The 16,918-nt window shown below is 34.8% G+C and overlaps 1 protein-coding gene across 2 annotated transcripts in view; it reads right to left on the bottom strand.

Annotated features, from left to right (window-relative positions):
* LOC145284600 (uncharacterized) overlaps window positions 1–15,126 on the bottom strand; it is a 586,277-nt gene extending 571,151 nt beyond the window's left edge. For both annotated transcript variants that reach the window (XR_013868862.1, XM_080133510.1), the window contains exon 1: window positions 14,942–15,126. The gene's annotated coding sequence lies outside the window, so the exon portion shown is untranslated. The remainder of the gene's footprint in view (window positions 1–14,941) is intronic.
* Window positions 15,127–16,918: the final 1,792 nt, after the last annotated feature.

The following is a 16,918-nucleotide window of genomic DNA, read 5'->3' as shown; positions in this document are numbered from 1 at the left end:
ATGCAGCCTTAGGTGGTGATGTAATTAAACATCACATAAACAGTAATGAGTTCTGTAACTCATATTCAAGCGCTGGCATTAAACACATAAAAATACCCTTATACTCCCCTTGGGTTGGAAGTACTTGGGAAAGAATGATCAGAGTGATAAAGTCATGCCTATTCAAAACACTTGGCCGATCTAAAATCAGTTATTTTAACCTTCTAACCCTTCTATCAGACATCAAAAGAGCCGTGAACTCTCGACCTTTGACCTACAGATGCTCTACCGATATTGATCTGCTTCCCTTAACACCCAACTGCTTCACTCATCCAAATATAAACTGTGAGCTCTCCTTCCAATCTGACACACCCAGTTTGGCTGAGACAGAACCAATAACTAGGTCTCTCCTTGTGAGTACCTTGGAAAGCAGAGAGGAATTAATATCTAAATTCAAAGAGATGTGGCACGATGAATATTTGCTAAGTCTGAGGGAGAGTTGCAAGGATTTACACGAAATCGAATTTCACAATAAAATAAATATCAACGACGTAATACTCGTCAAGAATCCGACCAAGTCCAGGCCCTTCTGGAAGCTGGGCAGAGTTATTGAGCTATTTAGTGGCAACGATGGAAAGGTTCGTTCTGCTCGAATAAAAAGAGGTGATGGTGCAGTGGAAACACATAGCCTCAAACATTTATATCCGTTGGAGTTATCACTCACTCATAACCACTTTCCTGACACCCCAGCAGATGAGGAATCTGATGAATTCGCATCCCACCCTATAGAAGAATGTAGGGACCCATCGGAACCTTCAGAAGAAATGGCCAATTACAGGCCTAAAAGGATCAAGAAATCCACATCTAATCCTGAATACATTTATTATTAAAAAAAAAAAATTTTCCATTGTAAATGGGCCATAATAATGCCCAACACATTAAGGTATATTCTACCTGTTAAATATTTCTATTAAACAGAATAGTATGTACAATTTAATTTATACATTACATTATTATTAAAAAAAAAGAAAGAAAATTTGCATTGTAAATGGGCCATAATAATGCCCAACACATTAAGGTATATTCTACCTGTTAAATATTTCTATTAAACAGAATATTCTGTACAATTTAATTTAAACACTTTACGTAGCAATCACAAATATTGTAACTGATTGCCTTTATATAGCATGCAACGATTTCAATCGTCGCATTATTTGTTGTTGTTGGGAGAGTATAAAAAAAAGTAGTTACCTCCCTTTGTTCAAACTAATTATGTCGATCACTTCTCCTTTCTGAAAGCCCTATTTTGATTGGCTAGGATGAAGCTCCTTGGCCAATCAACAAACATTTAGTATAAGCAGAATTCTGGAAAAACAGATTCGCCCTCTTTTTGAATCAATCGTCGGCCTATAGACAACTATGGAAAATCTCTCCTAAATTTGCCGCCGAATTTTGATTGAACTTTTTCAGGGAGCCGTCCAAGACTTTTGGACGATAAAGAACTTTTTATTGGACTTCTAAAGCCGCAAACACAATTAGTTTTGCAAGAACCTTTTCTTTGTAATATTTTCAATTTAATATACATAATTTTCTCCAATTCTTGTGTGAGTTCAGCAATCTTTATTTCTGTATTTCCCACTTCCTACTTCAACAAGACACCAGCTCCCGCCAATCGCCATAGTTCTTCTGTTCTGAGGAAATTTATATTCTTTGTTTGAAACCCTAGTGCTCCATTTTAGGGGCATGAATTCTCGCACATTAAATACAAACCTTATGTCTTACTCTGCCTTCTTGGGAAGCCAAGTAAATAGGGACACGCAATGCATTATCATAGCATCAATACAAGGGAGGTAAAAGATTCAAATTAGAAAAGAGTAGTTTCCCTTGTCAACTTTCAAACTAAAAACTTTTCTTACGAAAGCAACTATAATGTGTAAACTTATTTAATTTGTTAAACGAAATTGATTTTGTCGTTTTTTAATTTTATTTTCCTTTTATTGTTTTGCAATTATTACATTTTAGAATAATTAAACCTTACTTATAAAAGATCAACTATTTTTATCCTAAATCTCAAATTACAATCCATTTGATATAATTACTGTATTCCTAAGAGAGGTAACTCGTAATCAAAGTTTGAAGAGTTATCTCTCTTGGAAATACATTTTTTGTGTGTTTGTGTTTGTGTTTTGTTTTTTGTTTTTCAAACAGTAACATTTTCTATGTTTGAAGTCCTACACTCTATGCAAATTCATTTTTTTTTTTTAATAGGATTCTACTGTTAAAGCGATTACGTATAAATAGACCAAAAACCTTATCGCTGATGAGTATTTTTCTAAATATTCATCAAGAATATTGGGAATAGTTTTGCATATAAATTTAACATAAAACGACCAGTCTCTTCCAGACCATCAGGCGATAATTATCATTTACTTCCAGACCAGAGAGCCTTTTTAAGGGCATATAAATAAATATTTTCTCAGATAACAAATCTTGAGTATTTAAAAAAATATATATAATTTTCATCACTTAAAAGTAGGTCTTATGTTAAAACTGAGACCCTTTGCTAATTTATACTTGTAATAGTTAATGTTTATGAACAAACTTAGCATAAAAATATCAATGCTAAAAGTCATTAAAAAACACTAACCATAGGTCTGGTGGTAAGAGGAAATTTTTCTTTTTATTTAAGACTAGCCTGTGTGTTAAGTAAAAAAAAAAGTGGTATTAGGCAGGCTTGAACCCATGACATGGAGGCGGAAACGAAAGTGAAAGAAAACCTGACGTCTTACCCCTACTCAATGACGCAACCTGAAAGGTCGGAACGTTGAAATTAGTAAAGTCATTCCAACCGGTACAATGACTTGCAAAAAAAAAAAAAAAAAAAAAAAAACGAACGATCCTCCTTGTAGAAAAGTGCCCAGTTGAGGGTGAAAGAATTAATGATTTTTGGCAATTTTTTGACATTTGTTATCTGAAGGGTCGAGCTTCCAAACGATACCAATCCCGTGAAAATCCGTCGCCTCTGTTTAGGCAGACATACATACATACATACATACATACATACATACATACATACATACATTTAAACAGACAGGTGAGATTTATATTATAGATGGAAATCGTGCGCATGATGTAATTGCGCCGTGATAGTGAATTTAAAGTCTCTGATCCCTTTAATAGTTAAAGGTAATTAATTATTTTATTTATAACATGCTATAATGTATATTTCCAGTGGAAGTCTTTTCCCGTAAATATAAACACACGCAATTGATCTGTAGCAGAATGACAAAGCGATTCCCACAAACAATAATATGCAAATGACTCGAATAAGTTACCCTCTCTTTTTCTCCAGTTCATTTCGATACGCTCTCTTCATAACTTCCTAAATCTAGGAAGTTTTAACATGCAAATGTTAACCTAAAGCATTTTCAACTAATGAAACGTTTTCCAGGTGACAAAAAGTAACACATACATGTGAAAGTAATAATAAACGAACTAACCAGAAAAAGGTAAACAATACATACACGTACACAATGCCACACTGCCAAAAGACCCACATACCTATTGTTAAAATGTTTTTGACTCCAATGATTTCGACGATCGTTTTTATAACCACAAGTTATAATAATCAACCAATCTGAAGCTTCAAAAGTTATTAGGAAAAAATGTCGGATTTTGGATTCAATCAGTTCGCCATTGTCTCTGTCTCAAAACGACTCAAGATTGGGACTGTATTGATTCTTTGCCGCCATCTTTGTTACTAGGAATTATTTAAGACTCAAGATCGAGACTATATTGATTCTTCATCGATTTGATTTACTGCCGCCATCCTTGTTCAACATAATGTCTCAACACTTCACACATATATTATTTATACATGCATATTCAAACCATGAACATATTAACATGCACATTTCTAAGTCTTGTGAACTTTACTGAACTTTCTTTACCAAACGTGTTTGAACTATAAACATTGACTAGCATGAAAATACTTTTTATATTCTTATCTTGTGTATAAAAAATGTTTTGTTATAAAATTTTGTTTTTCTCTATTTTTCACTTACAAAATTTTGTTTATGTTTTAGGTAGCACTTGCTACCTGGTGACTTTTCTATTATCTCAATGTTTCATTTAATTCCCATTTAATTATGCACATCCGTATATATCCTTTCTTTTTCTTCCTTCACTAAAACATAGCTTTCATACCTCAATTCATATTAAATGTCGATGCGGTTCTTGACACTATTCAAAGACGCTATTGTCGTTCCAAAGATGTCTTCTACCAAGGCTAGGGATCACGCCACAATCACTAAAGAATTAATGAAATGGCTAAGATTAGTAAGTTAGTTGTTTTCGATTTTTTGTAATCTATAAATATAAAAGCGAAAATGTATGTATGTATGTGTGTTCGCTTTTCCTGTATGTCTACAAAAGGCTTTTTTTAGAGAAGCGGTCGGTCGCTTCACAACTTTTTAAAACTTTTTATATCACATATAAATCGTAATATCTCACAGTTAACAACGAAGCTCGCCTGTCTATTTAATTTGTTCGATTTCGGGAAGATAAATATTCAATATTTGTCGCTCGCCGCATGTGGGTTAGTCTTTTTCCTATAACATCTTGGGGGAGGGAAAAAAAAGCGTTCAGCAGTAAATGAATACTATCCTGCAGTCAAACTTGACCTCATTAACTCATTAAAACGAGCACCTGCTAAATCCAAGTAATTAAATAAATTCAAACGTGTTTCTGTAAGCATGTCGAGGTGGGGCAATGGTTAACGTCGCACTTTTTTTTTTTTTTCACAACTTTGCCTCAACAGTTCGGGTTCGATCCTCATACTTACTTTTTTTTTACCCCCCCCCCCCACACACACACCTCCAAATACCCGGGCAACGCCGGGTACCCCTTGCTAGTAAATTATAAGTCGCAATTTAGAGTTTTTTGTTCTGGGGGGAAATATGTTTATAAACAATATTTTTTATTTTTCATCGATTTTATAGTAAGGATGCATTGGGTTATACTAGAATAAATTGATATTTATTCACTAGGAGTAGTCATACAAGCCTTCATCAAAGATTTCTCTTTGAGAACAACGTGTAGCATTCTCTGGAGTCTGAGTGATAACAAGTCTCCCCAGATTTCCAATACTCTCCAACTCTTTCAATAACATTTACAGATGAATTTGTGTTATCATAACAGCCGCTTACCATTGATTTCGCTGGAATTTGGGTGGCAAAAAGCCTCCCCAAGGTCCCAGTCCTTTTTGTACTCATCCACTGGAGGTCTGGCTAGTGTTTTCTCCCCTCAATCTTTCCATCCTCCTTGTCTCTCTTCGCTTATTTTGTGTGGCATCAGTTTTTGATGACACACACACACACATGAAAACATATTGACGGAAGGTAGGGCCACACGGCACTTATTTTACAAATATACAGTTTCAGTTTTCATGATTCCATGTGATGCCCTTTTGTGTTTTATATCTGTAGCATTTTCTGTGTGTTAAGTTTTGCTCATGTGTGTAAGTCTCCGCATTCAAGGGTTTTCCTTAATATTTCAGCTGTTTTCATTAGTGTTATCTGTTATATCTTATCAGCCATCCCTCTGATTCCAATCTCTCCCATTCTCTTTTCAAAGTTTTTCTTCTTGTTAACTAGTATGACATCCGGTCTCCTTGCTTGGCTAGGTTCATCCGTTTGTATATCCATGTACCATAGCATTTTGTGAAATTAATTTTCAAGTATTGCTGCCAGTTTGTGCTTGTACCATTTTTCTGGGTATTCAAGATTCAGTTGTCTGCATAATTCCCAGTGTACTGTCTTCCCCACTTGATCGTATCTCTTATATTCTTTTTGACCTAGTTGCATTCACTTGTTATGTGCTTTATTGTTTTATCTCTTTGTCCACAGAGTCTGCATTTGTTTTTTTCTTGTGTCTTGTTATCCTTGCTTTGATATGGTTAGTTCTAAGCGTGTTATCTTGTGCAGCTGTTATTAGGGACTCCATTTCTCTGTTTAGGTTTCCTTTTTGTAGCCATTTCCAAGTGTTTTCGTTAGTCTCATCTTTTGTCATCCTTACAAACCGTCCGTGTAGTTGTTTCTCTTCTCATTTTTTTTTTCTTGTCTTATCCCTCGATTCTTCTATTTCTATCTTGTTTGTTGTTTCAGTGTCTTTTTTCTGTAGTAATTATTCTTTTGGTGTTTTGCATCATGTATTTTTCTAATTCTTTTCTTGCGTCATTTACACGATCTTCAACACAAACCAGCCCTCTTCCCCCATCTTTGCTTTTCACATAAAGTCGGTCAGTCTCATCCTTTGGGCGTAGTGCATTATGCATAGTCATGAGTTTTCTGGTTTTCTGGTAGAGATGCTTCAGTTTTTCTTTGGTCCAACCTATAAATGGTCCAGAGTATCTTACTAGCGACACTGTCCATGCCTTTAATTAGGTTTCTACTATATAGTTTAGTTTCAAGGAGTTTTCTTGTTCTTCTGAGGTGTTCCTTTCCAATTTTCCTTTCATTTCTGTTGCTTTGATGGTGTCTGTTTCCAGAACTCCCAAATATTTGTAGCTATGATGTTCACCTAGTGCCCTCGCCTTTGTTTGATTGGCTAGTATCATACCTTCTATTGCTTCCAGTTTTCCCTTTTCAGGATCAGCAGTAAACTGTTCCATGCCAAATTCCATTCGCATATCTTGGCTGAAGATTCTGGTTGTTTATTAGCATCTCTAATAACGTCTTGGGTTTTGCAAACAGCTTCAGGTCATCCATGTACATTAGGTGGTTCATTTTATCATCTGTATTAGTGAACTTGTATGTGGCTTGGCATTTTCTTAGTATATTGTTAAGGGGACATCATGACAATGATGAACAGTAATAGTGGTGAAGATCTCTCTTTGTATTTATGTATTGTCCATCTGCTGCCAATTCAAGCCTCCATGTTTTCATTGCACTTTCTATTAATTTAATCACCGTGCTTGGTATTTTGTACATTCTCAGGCATTCTATTATCCACGCTTGCAAGATTTTGTTATACACTTTCTTGTAGTCGATCCATGCCATGGCCAAGTTCTTTTTTCTACTTTTTACCTCCTTCAAGACCCTTTGGTTTAAATATAATAGATCATGTGTTACATAAATTAAATAAAAAACATTAAACAAGTACTCATCAATAATCATTTTCCTAATAACATTGTTGATTAACAAGTAAAATGAATGCTACATTCCCTTGAAAACCCTAATAATAATATTAGCCAACATCGCAATGCAAACCCCATTAATATATTTTCTCAAAATCAAATGACACCTAACTTCAGAATCAAAGAAAATGCAATTAAAAATATCATACATAGATACTTAACGCTTTTTGACAGTAATTCTAAAATTAAATTTATTATCTACTACAAAAAGTTTAGAACACAAAACCTTGTGGTTAGAAACAACTCCTCTATAAAAACGTTGGAACAAACCAATGTAGTGTATAAATTCAAATGCTCTATGGGAGAATGTAACTCAGAAAATAATACATACATTGGGCATACAACGACAACATTGCCGCGGCAAATAACCATGCATCTAAATAATACTAATGCTATATATAAACACTTGATAAAAGAACATAACTGTCCGTCCTCCAATCTTAGAAAGGTCCTCGTTGACAACATAAAAATTATACAGCATGAAAATAATATTAAAAAATTAAAAATGTTTGAAGCATCATATATTAGAACCCTTCAACCCAATATAAATGATATTGCATTCGAGAAAAGCAGCAACGTTCTAAAATGTTTTGAATAGTTTGTATTGGATGGACTTTGTTAACGGCGTCCATGAACTAGCTGATTTTTATACTCGAATTTTTATATATATATATATATATATATATATATACGAGAGGCGTGCAATAAGTAATGCCTCTGACTCACTTCCAGTTGTCTGATCTAGCTGAAATTTTTCATGTGCAATGATTTATATCTCTACGGGTTATGTGGCAAATTACAGCTCTGAACTAATTGTGGTTTCTGTTTTACAGGTGTTTGAACTGAGTCAGGTGTGAAATGGAGCCTGTTGAATGTCGAGCAGTGATCCGGTGTTTGTATTTGAAAGGACGCACACCACAGGAGACTTTTGATGAAATGAAAGAAACTTATGGTGATAATGCCCCATCATATGACCTTGTAAAACGCTGGCATCGTGAATTCAAACATGACTGGAAGTCTGTGGAAACAGCTCTCAGACCTGGTCACCCCAATTCTGCCATTGATGAAGTACCTGTCCATCAAGTTGAGGCTGCCATTTTGGAAGATCGGCACATTACTATTCGCCAAATAGCCCAAGATGTTAAGATTAGTACAGGGTCTGTAGAAACTATCATTCATGACCATTTGCATATGCATAAGGTGTCTGCCAGATGGATTCCCAGGTTGCTCACACCATTCCAGAAGCAAGAACGCATAGAGTGCTTGAGGATTAATTTGGAGATGTGCCAAGAAGATGAGTCAAAGTTTTTCAAAAGACTGATTACACAGGATGAAACCTAGGTCCATCACTATGATCCAGAGACCAAAGCCCAGTCAATGCAGTGGAAGCATTTGGACTCACCACCTCCAAAGAAGGCAAGGGTGCAGCCCTCTGCTGGCAAGGTCGTGCTCACAGTCTTCTGGGACCAGGCCGGAGTAGTGATGACAGATTTCCTGGCAAAGGGTACCACAATTACAGGAACCTATTATGCTTCACTTTTGAGGAAATTAAGGGAAGCTATCAAAATAAAGAGGCGGGGCAAGATCAGCAAAGGTACCCTCCTCCTGCAGGACAATACTCCGGTCCACAACTCGCATGTCGCCAGATCAGAAGCATGGGCGTGTGGCTATGAAATCCTCCCCCATCCTCCCTACTCTCCTGACCTTGCACCCTCTGACTTTCACCTCTTCCCAGCCATGAAGTTGTTTTTGAAAGGAAAGCGTTTCCCAGATAATGCAGCCTTGATTTCTGAAGTCACGTCGTGATTGAAGGACCAACCTGGGGTGTTCTACAAAAACGGTCTCCAGAGCTACATCAAACGATGGGAGAAATGCATAACTCTGGGTGGTTCCTATGTAAAGAAAGACTAATTTATAGAAAAATGCCCAGTTGAGGGTTCAGGAATTAATGTTTTTGGCCAATTTTTTTATATTTGTCATCCGAGACGTCAAGCTTCAAAATGACGCCAATCGTGTGAAAATCCGTCGCCTCTGTCGAAAGTTTTAAACATACATACATACATACATACATACATACATGTAAACAGACAGGTGAGATTTATATTATAGATGGTCTGAACACGAACATTACCAAAGGCACAATCATTAGTAACCACCCATGCACTATTTATAGGGAAACTTTACACACTGAGCGTGGAATGCTACAACACCATAGAATAAAGCATCAAAATGCAGACTAGTTATCTTCAGTTATGAAGGACTGCATGATGATGATGGCGATATATATATTTTTTTACGGGTATTTAATATTCTCGTTAACTCTTGAAAATTCACTATGTTATTGCTTTAATAAAAAGAATTTGTTTTATAGCTTACAATTAATTGCACGTAGAATTCTATCAACACAGATAATAGCTACATGACAAATAACAATAATAAAAATCGTCATGCATGACAATTTGAAGTACAGTACAGAAAAATTTGTAACAAAATACAGTACAGCATATAATATGCATGTATATAATCAAATAACATTATAAATAACACCAAAAGGCGGGGCAAATACCATAACCAGGGGGCGGGGAAAAATATTATATTCCACATGATAACCTGAACAAACACTATCCTAGGGCCACAGTATCCCGGAGTTCTACTGTATATCACTTTATACCAGAAGCGTTTTAAAGAAAGTAAGTCACAAAGCTTTATTTGGTTCTACAAAGTTGCAGTTTAGTTAATTTGTGCTTGTTATTGAAGATGAAATTAAAATATATTACCCAGCACAGAAATTGAATGCATTATGAAGTATTCCCTTTAATTCATCACTCTTCCTTAATGATCTTCTCTCACTATGTCCAACCATTTTTTCTCTTCATTTCCATCTGTTACATTAAATCACATTTACTTGTGAGTTAGGAAAGTCTGTGTGTAAACATTTGTGCTTCCTTTTTATTTACTTATTTTTTTTTTTTTTTTGTGATTTATTTATTTACTAGGCTGGGTGCTCGGCGTTGCTCGGGTATTTGGAGGTGTGTGTTGAGCCAAAAATAAAAGTGGTAGTAGGTAGGCAGGCTCAAACCAGTGCTGCAAAGGCGGAAAAGAAAGTGAAAGAAAATCTGACGTCTTAACTGATGTCTCCATGACTCGACTGGAAGTCAAAAGCGTTGAAATTAACCAAAGTAAATCCAACGGTGACGATGACTTGTTAAAATGTCAGCGAAAAAATTGACCCCTCCTTGTACAAAACGGCTGAATTTAGGGTGAAAGAATTAATGTTTTTGGCCAATTCTTCAATATTTGTTGTCCAAGATGTTGAGCTTCAAAATGATACTAGTCTTGTCAGGATCTGTCGCATCTGTCGAAAGTTTTTGCGAGGTATACATACATACATACATACATACATACATACATACATACATACGTTTAAATACATACATACATACATACATACATACATACATACATACATACATACATACATTTAAATAGACAGGTGAGATTTATATTATAGATTTTGTTTTGCACACCGTGTTTATGATTACAATCAACTCCACAACCCAAAGCTGGGGGGAAAATGCAAGACATTCACTCAGTCCTCAAATTTGTTCTCTTTTTCCACAATCTTCCCTTGCTTGGTGATATACGTCTGCATTTGTGTTTGATTCATTTTTGAATCAGCAAACTTCAAAATGAGACAAAACAAATGTTTACAGTGAGTTTCAACTCGAATTATCAAAGTAATCACATTCGCATTCCAAAACACATCACAACCTTAACACCTCTGATCTGCACCACATCACCATCTTTCATTTCTATTCAACTAGTGGGGGTACCCGGCATTGCCCGAGTGTGGTAAGGTGTGTTTGTGTGAAGAGGGGTAAATCAGAACAAAATGGAAAATAAAGAATAAGTGAACGTAATAACCCTGTTATATTATGAAAAAAAAACGATGCTAAAACTTCTTAGAAATATCGGAAAAACAAAAACAAACAATAAAACAGCAAACGTCATGAAAAAAAAAACAAAAAACAAACATGATGCAAAAATAAAGAATAAGCAAACGTGATGGAAAAAAAAGAATGGAAAAATGGCATAAATAACTCTGTTTCAATATTAAAACTTTAAAAATCGAGAAAAAAAATATCTAACATCTCGGCTCAAACGTACAATCTAAAGATAATGACGCTGCTACTTAGCCGACTGAGCTATGACCACGTCAGCGAAATTGTTTTTTTTTTTTTATTTAAACTAATTCGAGAAAGACCGTTTTTTGCGCTTGCGTGTATGGCTAAATTGTCATGAAGGAACGATTTTTTGCTACCCCTCCCTGTAGAAAAGTGTTCAGTTGAGGGTGAAGGAATTAATGTTTTTAGACAATTATTCGATATTTGTCATCTGAAAGGTCGAGCTTCAAAACGATACCGATCTCACGAAAATCCGTCGCCTCTGTCGAAAGTTTTAGGCAGACACACACGTATACACACACACACACACACACACATTTTGTCTTTTATATATATTCTAATCACTCCAGAGTAATCTTGTTACACCAAGACATTAATTTGATAACTTGCCATGTTTATCGTAAAGTAAAATCGCACTGTTTCTACATGAACATCTCAAAAAAACATTATATGTGGGAAAAAATGCACAATCTCATTTTTACATTAAATTTTTTTCTTCTAGTTTTTAACAGGGATAACTTCCAATAATTTGAATTTTCCTTTTTCTAAATCTCATCTGAAAAATCCTAATACTCTCCATACAATCGTTTATTTTAATCACAAAATTTAAAATACATAACTAATTTGTAATGTTGGAATTATTTAGACTACTATTCTCATCTTAGCTGTTATTCTCAATGTTTCGTTCAGTCTAACCTTCGACCTTCTTCAGCAGTGGAGAGGTATTGTAGCAGCTGCATTAGAAACAGCAGCAGTGACAGCAGTAAAACCACAGCTCTAATGAACCATCATTACAATTTTTAATCTGTGCTTGATTTCTAAGCTCAACACTAATTGGTGCAAGCATTTAACTTCCTTTTTGGCTGGCCCAATCAGAGGCCACGTTTCAGGCAAACTGAGTACACAACAAGAAATAATGAAAGGATCACACAAAGTTAACTTCCTCTTTTTATCTACAATTTTTTTAAACTCAGAAATCTTTATTCCAAACTTGGGAACCTATTGTGAATTTCGGACTGGACTCTTTATTTAATCCAAATGGATAGCTTGCTTTCATTCCATGCTATGAACGTGTTCAGTAATTTTTATTTTATTCTTAGTTTCACATGTTGTACGTTTTGAATCTCCAAATGCAAGAAGAGTGTCACTTAGAACTGATTTTTCTTAAACGAATGTGTTGTATTCATATGAAGTCTGGATGAAACTCATCTGCCACCAAATGACAAGCATTAAGTCTGTGAAAACGGCGTCACTGTACTAGTAGAGGGGTCACCAAAAGAGTGCACTAGTGAATGGGAACTATGACTAAAGTAGTGAGTCCCCAAACAGTACGTTACATGTAATAGATGTTTGCTCATGTGCTTAAATGGTGAGCAATTCTGAAGATAGTGAAGCTGTAATGCCAAGCAATGGCAAATTGCATGTACCATTAATGGATGACGCCGCCGATAGCTCAATTGATGGTGGCCTTAATTGTTTCAGTGACAAATTCAGTGACAGTAACAGCAGTAAAGATCAACAGGTTGAAATGCTTGAACTCACTGTGATCAAGTTCAAATCAAGAAGCCCAAAACGAAGGAGGCTGCCCTGCAACTTAAATGAAAATGGGCGGTGGGGGAGTAATGGGTAAAGCTGAAACGATGAAGGATCGGCTATGCTGTACATAAAAACTTCAAACCAAAAAAGCGATATGCACTGGGGATGGTTCGAACTGTCGACCTAAAGGTTACAAACGATTTGTCACTCGTTGCTCCGTATAAGCTGGATGATTTGCCTGTTTAACAAGAAAGAACTCAGAACGTCTCTAGTATTCAGGTCATTTAGTTGAGCGAAAGATTTAGTGATAACAGGTGCTTTTGTTCAAGGCGATGTCACTGGGAGACGTGCAGCTTTTGGTCGTTGGGAAACTAAAGACATTTTGCTTGGACACAATGAAGTGAAAATCCACAAATAAGAATACAAGCAGTATCCTGACCAAATTTACTCATTACATTGAGTTTTGTTTGTAAAAACTTCGATTTAACTTTTCCTAATTAGCCAGAATTTGCAATTATCTTAAAAAATAACTAATTTTTCCTGTCTATCACTCTCACCCTCTCTGACTGTAAATTATTTGATCTCATGCCTTTATTTTATATGATTTCTATTAAACTTTCTTCCATAACACACACACACACACACACACACACTTTCTCTCTCTTTATTAACAAACAAATAGAATAAAACTAACTATTATGCTGATTTCAATAGTACATTATAAACAAAAGGAAATATCACCAAGTTGTTATACTATTTAGCCCATAGCTGGAGAGGGAAAGATATATGTTCTTTGATTTCATGCTCTTATTTTATATCATTTTGCTCAGGCATCTTTTTTTATTAAGTTAATAAACAAAAGAAAGAATAACAAGATTAGAAAAATCAATTACATACAAAGGGAATATCGCCGCAAATGGTAATAGTTGTTATAGTCAGCTAACATACGTTTTAATACCGGCGTAGTGCTACCAAAAGCGGTGACAAGGCAAATCAGTTCGTTCACTTTTATTGTTCTTCAGTATTTCTATTGTGGTTTCAATAAATTTATTTTTATACTTTCATAAATATATTTTTATAAATTCAAATAAAAAACTTTTATTTTTAAAATTCAAAATAATAAACTTTTATCTTTATAATTTCATAAGCATATATTTCTTATAAAATTTCAAATGAAATAAAAATATTTTTATCCCTTTAATTTTGTTATTAAAAGTGCAAATAAAAACTAATTGTGTTATTTTTATCTTTTTATAATTTTGTTAATTTTTATTGCATACCTTTCAATAATATCCGTTTCTTATATTTTACTTCAATAAATTGCTTCACAATAGAAATACTGAAGAACAATAAAAGTGAAGGAACTGATTTGCCTTGTCGTCGCTTTCGGTTGTGCTATGCCTGAAATTAGGAAGTATGTTGGCTAACTATAACCATAATAGTTGTTGAGCTGTAGCTGTAAAGAGAGAGAGAGAGAGAGAGAGAGAGAGAGAGAGAGAGAGATGTTAACAAACCTTTCGACCAGTACCGTTAATAAATACCTTTTATTTAAATAAGAAAAAAGCTGAATCGAAGTTCTCTGTTTCTTATCTTTGTTTCTTTTGCGAGGCTTTCATATACAATAAGTGGGTCTGAGTGAAAATGTAACGACCATCTTACAGAAAGTGTGTGTGTGTGTGTGTGTGTGTGTGTTATGGAAGAAAGTTTGATAGAAATCATATAAAATAAAGGCATGAGATCAAATAATTTACAGTCAGAGAGGGTGAGAGTGATAGACAGGAAAAATTAGTTATTTTTTTAAATAATTGCAAATTCTGGCTGATTAGGAAAAGTTAAATCGAAGTTTTTACAAACAAAACTCAATATAGTGAGTACATTCTGGCTGATTAGGAAAAGTTAAATCGAAGTATCCCCAACCAGGGCAACACCCAGTGAATACTACAAGGAACGATATGCTACAAAAAATTAGAAACACTTTTTTTTTTTTTTTTGTAAAACTGGAGCTATTTGTTTAAAGTGCATTTCATTTGGTTAAATATTGACTTACCTCAGCCATGAGTGTCTTAATCTTTAGCGATGAAAAATAGAAACCAAGTGTTAGGACGAAATTCCAATGCGATATTACAAGAAAATCTGAACACGGTTGATGTGACTTTCACGATGAATTAATCAAGATCAGAGTAAACCGATCTCCCTATGAACAAGTTTCAACACGTTCAACGTGAACATTAAATATTTTATTCGACTTAATGCAACAAACACCTTGCATTGCACACATTGTGCCAAAAAGTGTTTCCGGCAAATTTGAAGCAAAGCTAGTATAGTTATACTAGTTGAAGTACCTGTGGGAGTTGTAGGCAGGTGCATACTTGAATTTAAAAGTCAACAAAAGAGTTATGATTATTTTAGGGCATCTAGATAATCATACGGTGTGACTACCCAAAAAAAAAGAACTGTGATGTCACTCACTCACACACACACACACACTTGTGCGCAAATAAATGAATGTTCATTGATTTTAATTTCCCCGCGCATTTGCACAAAAATAAGTTCTTCTAGTAACGACATAATTTCAAATACGCCCACACGCTTTTCTCACAACAACAAAAGCAAAATGGACATATTTCTGACAGACGTAGGCGAAGACAATACCACATGACAATATCGACCAAAGAGAAATTTTAGAAGATTGTTTTTTAATGCTTTCCCTAACCAAATATCAGCAGCAGCAATCTTGTGCTGGAATCTGATTCAAAAAGTATTTAAACGCAACAAACATTCTTTCTCTCTCTCTTTTTGCTCTAACTTGATACGAGAATATGTTTCTTGTTTTCGTCTCATTGTCGTTTCCAAATCTGTCGAAACCATAATTACACACGCCAGGCGGGCATCCAAAAACCACATTTATGCATACACGCACCGATTTCCGTACATTTTCTATAAGAATTACTAACAACAGACTACTTTCCTCATGGGACTTTCGAATAAGGCGAACTTCACTAGTTAAAACAAAAACCTTGAAATAAGGACATTATTTTCACAAAAGACTTTCACCTTCCAATCTTATTATTTTAATGAAAGACTTTATCTAACATGACTCCACAATGGATTTTCACCTAATTTGAATATTCTGACCTCAATGATTTCACAAGAATTCTTACTTGTCTATCTTGTTATTTTGTTGAAAAATAAATGCGGTGCATTTTAAACGAGAAGAAGATGGCATTGTATTTTATTTCTTTTTTATTATTATTTTGTTTGGGGCAGAGGAATTTAATTTCTCTTAAATTTCTTTTCCTCTATAGAACTCACAGTCACATTGTAATCTTCTCAAAAATTTAGCTTGTACTACAGTGTACGATGCGTTGATAAAATAAGTCTCCATGCAAAACGATTTTTGCCTTGATTGACAATGACATGTTGGTGTAACATGGTCGTTACATTTTCACTCAGACCCACTCATTGTATATGAAAGCCTCGCAAAAGAAACAAAGAAAAGAAACAGAGAACTTCGATTCAGCTTTTTTCTAATTGAAATAAAAGGTATTTATTAACGGTACTTTCCAAATAATTCATTGCATCTTATTTTCAAAGTCTCTTAGTTCACCATGTAGTTAACAAAATTTTACAGTGTCGAACACGTTTTTACTTCAGTAGTAGTACTCAGGTCTCATAAGATCCCTTTTCCCACCACAAATAAAATAAAAATAAAATAAGATAAAACATCTGAAATAAACGGTGTTTATTTACACAAAAATAACAAGTAACAAACGAATCATTTTTTTAGTGTCCAGATGGTGTGTTCTTGGAAATGTGAAAGTTATTGAGACTGTTTATTGTTTTGACAAGAAAAAGCAGAGGTGTCCTTTGTTTTCTCAGCAAAAAAACAGGCTTAATTTTTGTGTGTGTGTGTGTTAGGAGAAATAAAGAAGAAGGTAAATGTCCTTGCATGCAGCTGAATATCTGCATTATTCACGTGCATGTGTGCGCGTTTTTTCATGCTGGTGGAAAAATATGTAACAAT

The sequence above is a fragment of the Euprymna scolopes genome, chromosome 9 (genome assembly GCF_053919585.1).
Source record: "Euprymna scolopes isolate OS-2025 chromosome 9, ASM5391958v1, whole genome shotgun sequence".
Classification (NCBI taxonomy): Eukaryota; Metazoa; Mollusca; class Cephalopoda; order Sepiida; family Sepiolidae; genus Euprymna; species Euprymna scolopes.
Note: the sequence above shows the minus strand (reverse complement) of the source record. Positions and strands in the feature narration are given on the sequence as shown.